A 9,113-nucleotide genomic window follows, 5' to 3' on the forward strand; every position below is an offset into this window, starting at 1 on the left:
GGACACTTTTTCTCCTGCATTTTAACTACCTTCAAGGTGGAGTTGGTGACCCCCGGCACATCAGTCTTTCCTGGCTAGCAGGAATTTTTACACTGTGTAGCCGCAGCAAGGACGCAGTGCAGGTTTTCTGATCCAGCAGACCTGGTAAAGGAGAAGAGAGTCCTGGAGCCCTCGGTGGCTTTTTGCAGGCTTTTGTTGGGATTTACCAGGCACACGGCAGGCAGAGGTGCTGGGGGGGTGTTGGGAGGCTGGCAGGCCTCCCAGCCCCGAGCAAGTCTTCACTCTATCTGGGCTCTCCGGCCTTCTCTCTGCTTCTCTCTCAGCTTCTGCTGGCATCCCCATGACGCCGCCCTGAAAAGCCCAGTCTCAGCCCAGGTGAATCCCATCTACCTATGCCCACACCCCACTCCAGGTGCCTGCCACCAGGCATGCATTCAGGACCGCAGGGTTCAGTCATCTATGCTAATGGCGGGAGGGCAGAAAAGCCTGATACTTTTACCTTACTCTACACCTGTTCGTTGGAAGAAAGGTGCTCTTGGATGTGTCCTAAAGCCAGTATCGGGTTTTCATTAGGTGTGCTTTGCAGGAACAAGTCTTTCCTGAAACAAAGTACAATACTAACAGTCTCAAGCCTGCTGATCTCCACCCACCTGACCTGTGTTAAGGCATTTGAAACTGGGAACCAGTCTACAAGACTGCAGAGCACTGGGATGTATTTCTTGGTGTTGAATCAGGAATTACTATGACTTTGTCACTTCAGATTTTACCTCCAAAATTTAATCCCAAGAGTTTTCCACTTTTTGAAATCATAGCAATAGTGCATTCAAAGGAATCTGCGTTTACTTTTGGTGGGAGGGCTATGCGCCCTGGAGGGAGCGTCAAAGTACCTGACCATTTGAAATAGTATTGGTTTTGACTCCACATGAAAGCGCTGTAATTTAAGGAGGAATCTTATTTCCCTTACTTAGAAAATACATTGTTAAAATATTAATGATCAGCCTGAGTTTTGTCTTTCATAGATGTCTTGATGATTTTTTGTAAAATCTGAGAACAATCAGTATGATTTAAATTGCTTATTTCATTAGCCCTGTTCATACTCATTATTTTTTTTTCAAAGATTTATGTATTTATGCATGTAAGAGCTGGGTGCAGGCCAGAGATGCAGGGGGTGAGAGAAATCACCAGAGACAGAGCGGGGAGCAGAGCAGGCAGACTGACTGAAATACACTGCCGAGGGAAGCAGCAGGCGAGACAGGAGGGGTCTGCTGCGCCATGTGGGTTGCTCCCTGGCCAGCCAGGGATCGAACTCGTGCTATGGTGGCTGATGACAGCTCGATAGTGCTATGTCTTAAACCCCTGCGCAACCAGGGAGGCCCTACTCTTATTATTTTAAACTTATTTTTTCATGGACTTTCCACCTTCCCATCTCCAATATCCATTCCTCCTTCTGTCCTAATGAACAGAACCCCATTTTGTTCAGGGTGGCAATGTGTCCTACTGAAATATGTTTCTCTGGCTTACTGGGTATCTAATGAGAGGTAAGTGAAATATCTCATCAGGGAGTCTTTTACCAAATCAAAACAAAAATCTCATTCAATGAAGGCTCTGCTTCTCCCTGCTTGTCCTTCTTATTGTCTGAAATGTGCACGCAGTGCCTAGAGAGCAGCAGCCACCTTGTGGCCACAATGATGTCAAAGGAAGACAGAGGAGCCCCGTCTTTCAGGAGTTCCTTGAGCCCCTCTGACGGGTCAGGTCTTCCTATCTCCAGACCTTTATTTTCTGAGGTGAGATCCCGCTTCATTGTTTTCAGGTTTTGCTACCAGCATTCTGATACCAAAGTGCACGTGTGTTGAGTGTATCTGGGACTATTCTGGGTGATAAACCTACATTCACCCATTGAAGAGGAAATTTACTCAGTGTTTCCATGTAGCATCAAGGCCCTGCTCTAGCTATTTCATTCATTTTTAAAAAGTCCTCTTCTCGGCCCTCCCTGGTGGTGCAAGGGGTTAAGAGGCAACCTATGAAACTATCTGCAGCCACTGCAGCATGAGATCGATTCCTGGCCAGGGAGCTACCCACATGGGGCAGCAGACCTCTCCTGACTCGCCTGCTGCTCCCCTCAGCAGTGCTTTTCAGTCATTCTGCCTGTTCTGTTCCCCACTCTGTCTCTGGTGAATCTTCTCACCCCCCACACCTCTGGCCTGTACCCCAGTTCTTGTATGCATAAATAAATAAATCTTTTTTTTATTTATTTATTTTTTATTTTTTTTATTTTTTTTTATTTTTTTGTCATTTTTTTTTTTTATGTCTTAAAGCAATGGATACTTTTATTTTTTTGCGTTCTTACATTTCTCCTCAATAATTTTATATACAGATGTATTATAATTTATAAAGCAATCATATTCCATATACAAATTTAAAGACTGATTTTCTCTTGATAGTATATGCTTGCATTTCTTACAGACTAAATATTTCTGGTGCATAGCACTTTTAATGTCCTAAATTATTTATTTATTTATTTATTTTTTAATTTAATTTTATTTTATTTTATTTTTTTTTATAAATTTTATTGTTATATTCCCCATACAATTGCAGCCCCCCATTCTGACCCCAATCCCTCCCCTCCCGCCCCCGTCCCCCTAAAAGTGTCTCTGGTTCATAGTTTTTTGTTGATTTTGATTTTCACTTTCTTATAGTTATTCATTTTCCTGGTCCCTTATTTAAGTTTTCTAGATTCCTGCTATGAGTGAGACCATCCGGTATTTTTCTTTTTCTTTTTGGCTTATTTCGCTGAGCATGATCCCTTCCAGCGCCATCCATGTTGCAGCAAATTGCATGTGTTTATCTTTTTTGAATGCTGAGTAATATTCCATGGTATATATGTACCACATCTTCTTGATCCAGTCATCTATTTTTGGGCATTTGGGTTGTTTCCAAAGCTTAGCTATTGTAAACAGTGCTGCTATAAACATAGGGGTGCAGGTGTTCTTTGGAATTGATGTTTCTGTGTCCTTTGGGTAAATACCTAGGAGTGGAATTGCTGGGTCATATGGAAGCTCTATGTTTAGTAGGTCCAGAAATCTCCACACAGCTTTCCACAGTGGTTGGACCAGTTTGCACTCCCACCAACAGTGCAGAAGAGTTCCTTTTTCTCCACACCCTCGCCAACATTTGTTGTTGCTAGTTTTTTTAATATGTGCCATTCTCACTGGTGTAAGATGGTATCTCATGGTAGTTTTGATTTGCATTTCCCTGATGACAAGTGATGTTGAACATTTTTTCATATGCCTGTTGGCCATTTGCATTTCCTCTTCAGAGAAGTTTCTTTTAAGCTCTTCTGCCCATTTTTTGACTGGATTATTTTCTTTGTTGTTGTTGAGACTCATCAGCTCTTTGCAGATTTTTGTGATCAGTCCTTTATCATTAGTGTTGGGTGCAAAAATGTTCTCCCAGTTGGTGGGGTTTCTCTTTGTTTTTGTTATTGTCTCTTTTGCTGTGCAAAAGCTCTTTAATTTGATATAGTCCCAGCTGTTTATCTTTGCCTTCACTATCACTGCTTTGGGTGATGTGTCTGTAAAGATGTCTTTGATGTGCAAATCACGTAGTGTTTCGCCTATATTTCCTTCTATATATTTTATGGTTTCAGGTCTTATGTCTAGTTCTTTAATCCATTTTGAGTTGATTTTTGTGTATGGTGTGAGGTGGTGGTCAAGCTTCATTCTTTTGCATGTAGCGACCCAGTTTTCCCAGCACCATTTATTGAACAAACTTTCTTTGCTCCAATGCATAGTCTTTGCTCCTTTGTCAAAGATTAGTTGACCATAAACCTGTGGGTTTTTTTCTGGATTTTCTATTCGATTCCATTGGTCTGTATGTCTGTTCTTGTTCCAATACCATGCGGTTTTGATGATTATGGCTTTGTAGTATAGTTTGAAGTCCGGGAGTGTGATGCCTCCATTCCCTTCTTTTTTTTTCAGGAGAGCTTTGGCTATTCGGGGTTTTTTGTGATTCCATATGAATTTCATCAATAATTGTTCTATTTCTTTGAAGAATGACATGGAAATTTTGATTGGAATAGCATTGAATCTGTATATTGCTTTTGGAAGGATGGCCATTTTAATAATGTTTATTCTTCCAATCCATGAGCAGGGGATGTCTCTCCATTTCTTTGTGTCTTCTTCTATTTCTTTTAACAGTGTTTTATAGTTTTCTTTGTATAGGTCCTTTACCTCTTTTGTTAGATTTATTCCCAAATATTTGATTTTTTTTGTTTCAATAACAAAAGGGATGGTCTTTTTGATTTCTTCTTCTTCAGATTTATTGTTTGTGTATAGGAAGGCTACTGACTTTTGCGTGTTGATTTTGTATCCTGCCACTTTACTGAACTGATTGATGAGTTGAATTAGCTTTTCTGTGGAGTTTTTGGGGTTCTCTATGTATAATATCATATCGTCTGCAAATAGTGATAGTTTGACTTCTTCTTTTCCTATTTGGATTCCTTGGATGTCTTTCTCTTGTCTTATTGCCCTGGCTAGGACTTCCAGTATTATATTGAAAAGCAATGGTGAGAGTGGACATCCTTGTCTTGTTCCAGATCTTAATGGAATTGCTTTCAGCTTTTCACCATTGAGAATGATACTGGCTGTTGGCTTGTCATAGATGGCCTTTATGATGTTGAGGTATGTTCCTTGTATCCCAAGAATTTCAAGGGCTTTTATCATGAATGGGTGTTGCACTTTGTCGAAAGCTTTCTCAGCATCTATTGATATTATCATATGGTTTAATAAATCTTTTTTTTAAAAAAGCCTCTTTCTCAAACCACATGTCCACCTTTCTTAAAATAACCTCTCCATCTTTAAAGCTTTTCTCCAAGTTTTTGCCAATTATAAATCAGTAAATAAGTATGATTTTTGGAGTCAATTGCAGTTAGTAGAAGTTAATCCTAGTTTTACCAATGTGTAGTTTTGGGTAAGAACTCTGTTAAAGATTGGTTTCCTCACCTAGGAAAGGGACATTAATGACTGTACCCACATCATTCCACTTCAGAAAGCACTCAGTGCCTACCACCTAATAAGTTCCCAGTAAACGTTAATTATGCTAATGACAATTCTCCCCTTTTTCACTGCCAGCCACGAAGTCTAACTCAGACCCATTAAATCAATCTCATCACGCTTGCCTTCATCAGAACACACGCTCCATTTGTTCTCCCCAGCTCTTATTTTCTCCTTAAGAAAACATACCCAGTACAGTCAGATTTGGACAGTGAACACTGAAGCATTTGTGGGGTTTACATTAACGTAAGTTACCTAACTTCTTTTAGGTAATAGCAGACATTTTAGATGAGTGGCAGACCTTTCACTCTTTCCACAGATTTGGAAAGAACAGAGCTAATATGATTAATTTGCTCTGTTTTATTGTGTGATATGTAATGATAATGCAAAACAAATTGTTAATTATAATAAAATTTGCAGTTTGATTTCTTCCCATTTACCTTTTGGTCAATGAATAAAATATAAGAATTGCTTTGGGATCTCTCCGGTGGCACAAGGGGTTAAGTCTCAGAACTATGAAGCTATTGGCAGCCATTGCAGCATGAGTTCGATCCCCAGCCAAGGAGCTGACCCACATGGCACAGCAGACCTCTCCTGTCTCACCTGCTGCTCCACTCAGCAATGTGTTTCAGTCAGTCTGCTTGTTCTGCTGCCACTCTGTCTCTGGTGAATCCTCTCACCCCTCCCCAGCCCCCACACACACCTCTGGCCTACACCTCAGTACTTGTATGCTTAAATAAATAAGTCTTAAAAAAAAAAAAAAGACTTGCTTTGGATGCAGTTTAGGTTAGGAAAGAAAAGGAAAAGGTGTCATAATTGATACAATATGCATTGAGATCAGTTATCTATTTAGTAACATGTCACATAGGGGTTAGGGATCCATTAGCTTTTGAATAGTATTTGTATATTTATACAGTATACGTGAAGACGCTTTTCTGGGTCCTGTTATGTTTAGATAGAATGAGTCCATTTCAACCTTTACTTTTTTTTTTTTAATTTGGAATTTTACCAAAATGTTTGTGTTAGGTATGATATTTTAAAAAACTCTTTTTTTCATATACATATGAAAAACTCAGCAATGATATTATCCTTTCTACCTCCTTTGGGATAAGCATTGTCTTTTGTTCCTTTCACACATTGAAAGCGCAGTGGAGTGAACAGAAAAAAATAGACAGGAGAACAGAAAGCAAGAGAGAGAAAGAAATGTTTGGAGAAGGGAAGACCATCTGAACTATGATATCCTGCAGCATTTTGACCACAGAATAAATATTTGTAGCTATTGATTTCCCAATGCCAAATGCCAAAGGACAGACCAAGGGAGGTTAAGCAAAACATTTCAACTGGGAATGAAAGCTGGAGCTAAAGGCAGGCCGCGTGTGCATTGATGGAACAACCATACCTCAAGTGCCCATTGGTAGATGATTGAATAAAGAAGATGCACTATAGAGAGACAATAGAATAATAGTCAACTATTAAAAAAATGAGATTTTGCCATTTGCAATAAAATGCAATGAACTCAGTGGGGATTAGAGGAAGTGAATTAAGTCAGGGGAATCATTTTTTAAGTCATGCATATTATCCCAGAATTCAAGGACAGATGTATATTGGATGATTTTACCTATATGTATAATATAAGGAAACAGAGCAGATGAATAAACAAAATGAAAATATGCAAGTGGACTTTGACAACAGAATGGGTAGGGGGTGAGAGCAAGGGTGCAGAGGATCTCATGGATGATGGTAGGGTTGCTTTTAATTACTGGTAAAAAGAAACAGAATTTCCAGGTTTGGTTAACAACAGTGGTTATTCTCGATATGTTTTTAACTAGAGTGCCTTTTATAACAGGGTGTGATGATGAAATGTTTGGTCCACTCATTGTTTAATCGGTATCTGTACCTATCAGCCAAAACAGGGTAAGAAAAATAAAAAGGTGTTTCCCAAAGATGGTCTTTAAGACACTGGTTCCAAGAGATGCTGCAAGGTTGTATGAAAACAAGAATTCTGTAAGCAAATAAGTTTGGGAGATGAATTTTCACATGAACATTGAAATTTCCAGAGCCCGTAGAAGTTCTATAGTGGTGAAGCCCAATTAATTTTGTTTTAACGTGACATATCCCAAGGTGATTTGATCCTTTTTGCACAATCCTTATTAATACTCATCAGGATTTCCATCTTGTGGGGCACACTTCAGGAAATGTTGAACAAAATTACTTTAAAACATGTCAAAGACATCTCAGTTTCCTTTGGTGATCTCTCCAAGATGTACCAAACTTCTCTCTAAAAGCAATTTACTCTGGTGGGGCATCTGAGTGCACCCAAGTATGGTCAGTTTCCTGTGTTTAAACCATACCATGGTTGAGCTCTGAACAAATGTAATCCATCTGTTTTCATATGGCTTATCTGCTAATTCCCACTTTGATGATACAGTGGAACAAAGGGAAGGCTGCAGGATGCCTTACACAGAACAGATGCTTAAATATATTTAAAGGAGGCGCACAGCTGAGGAATACAATCACAAACATGCACAGCTTCACATGCCATTAGTCAAGCATTCTGATTGAGTAGGATTTTAGCAATCCACTAACAACTTTCAGAAATCAGAATGAATGACTTGCAGTGTCAAATCACCAGTGATGCTTATTTCTAAGATGATTCAATTCAGCTGAGTTTCCTAAACACGCTGGTAGATCCCTGTGAGATCACAAGCTCTTTACTATTTTTCACCAGATACCTTGATGTTGAGAAGTATTCATATTTTACATTTTAAGACAGGCTTTATTTTTCACTTCTGAAATTCTATACCATAGTTTCATTATAGTCTAGATGAATGATCACCTAATAATGCTAAATGTAAGCTCTAGTAGCAATGCTCACTTGAGCATTTATTCATATTTTATGTATTTTAAAGAACCATTTGAAGAGGCATCTCATTAAATGCATTCTAAAAGTCCCTCCATTCCACTAATCTCCCTTTGAGGCCTGTGTTAGAGGGGATACTCCAGTGTTCCAACATTTCCCCCCCCCCAAAAGTGGTTACTTTCTGTTTTTTTAAATACTTTCTTCAGTGGCTCGGTGAGTCCCAAATTGGCACACACGCCCCTGTAATTGTGTAAATTCATAGAGTAAAAACCCTGCAATTATGGTAAAAATATGTCCTTAAATTTAAAACAGTCATCAGACAAAAGGATATAGGTCTTGCACTAGAATGAATCTGCTCAATATTGACATAGTGAGTTGTCCTGAGAAGATTAAACCACAACTGGAAAAGCAATCGGAGGAACAGTGAGTGACAGGGGCTCTATGGGGGGGCAATGCCTCCCAGGGGAGAGTTCATCTTCTTACTCAAAGAGACGCCTTCAGGGATCATGTAACTTGAATTCCCCATGAATTCAGTGTCATCTTAGCTCGACCAGCTCTGGAAGAACATATTAACCTCTGCTTGTGATTTTCAGAAAACCATTCTAATTTAGCAAGTAATTAAGGGTCACATGCAGGATAAAGAGCTAGATAATCTTGGATTACCCACAGGAAGCTTTGTCTCCAAGGCAACCCCCAATGGAGGGCTGTTAATACGGTGGCCAGTCTGCTAATGAACTGGGAGTGGTAACTGGCTCCCAGACCCATCAAGCCAGGGAAATGGAAATAACAATTATATTACTATTGAATGATTTGATGATAGAAAATACTTCCAAAGCCAGCAGAGGTAAAGCATTTAGAACAGGATATAATTGTCTCTGCTCTGCTAGACGAGGCCTGCAGTTCTAAAATTAGCTTATCTTGAATTCAAGCCATGCCCCTCTTTATCGATGAATTTTACTCTTGTCTCCAGCTGAATCCTGGTCTCAGTGCTTCCTATGACCTAATTACCCCGCAGCTTCTCCAGAGGGGCCGCCAGAGTGGCCACATCAGGCTGGGAGAGTGGCCCAGAGGACCTCTGGAGAAGCAGACAAAAGTGGGATTGTCCATTCAGGGCCGTTGCTATCTCACGCTGGGCTAAGAAAAGTAAGATGAGCTTGCAGAGCTCAGCACTGTGAGCGGATTGTAGGCCAGGTGAGTAAAGG

This window comes from Talpa europaea (genome assembly GCF_964194135.1).
Source record: "Talpa europaea genome assembly, chromosome: 13".
In the NCBI taxonomy this organism is placed as follows: Eukaryota; Metazoa; Chordata; class Mammalia; order Eulipotyphla; family Talpidae; genus Talpa; species Talpa europaea.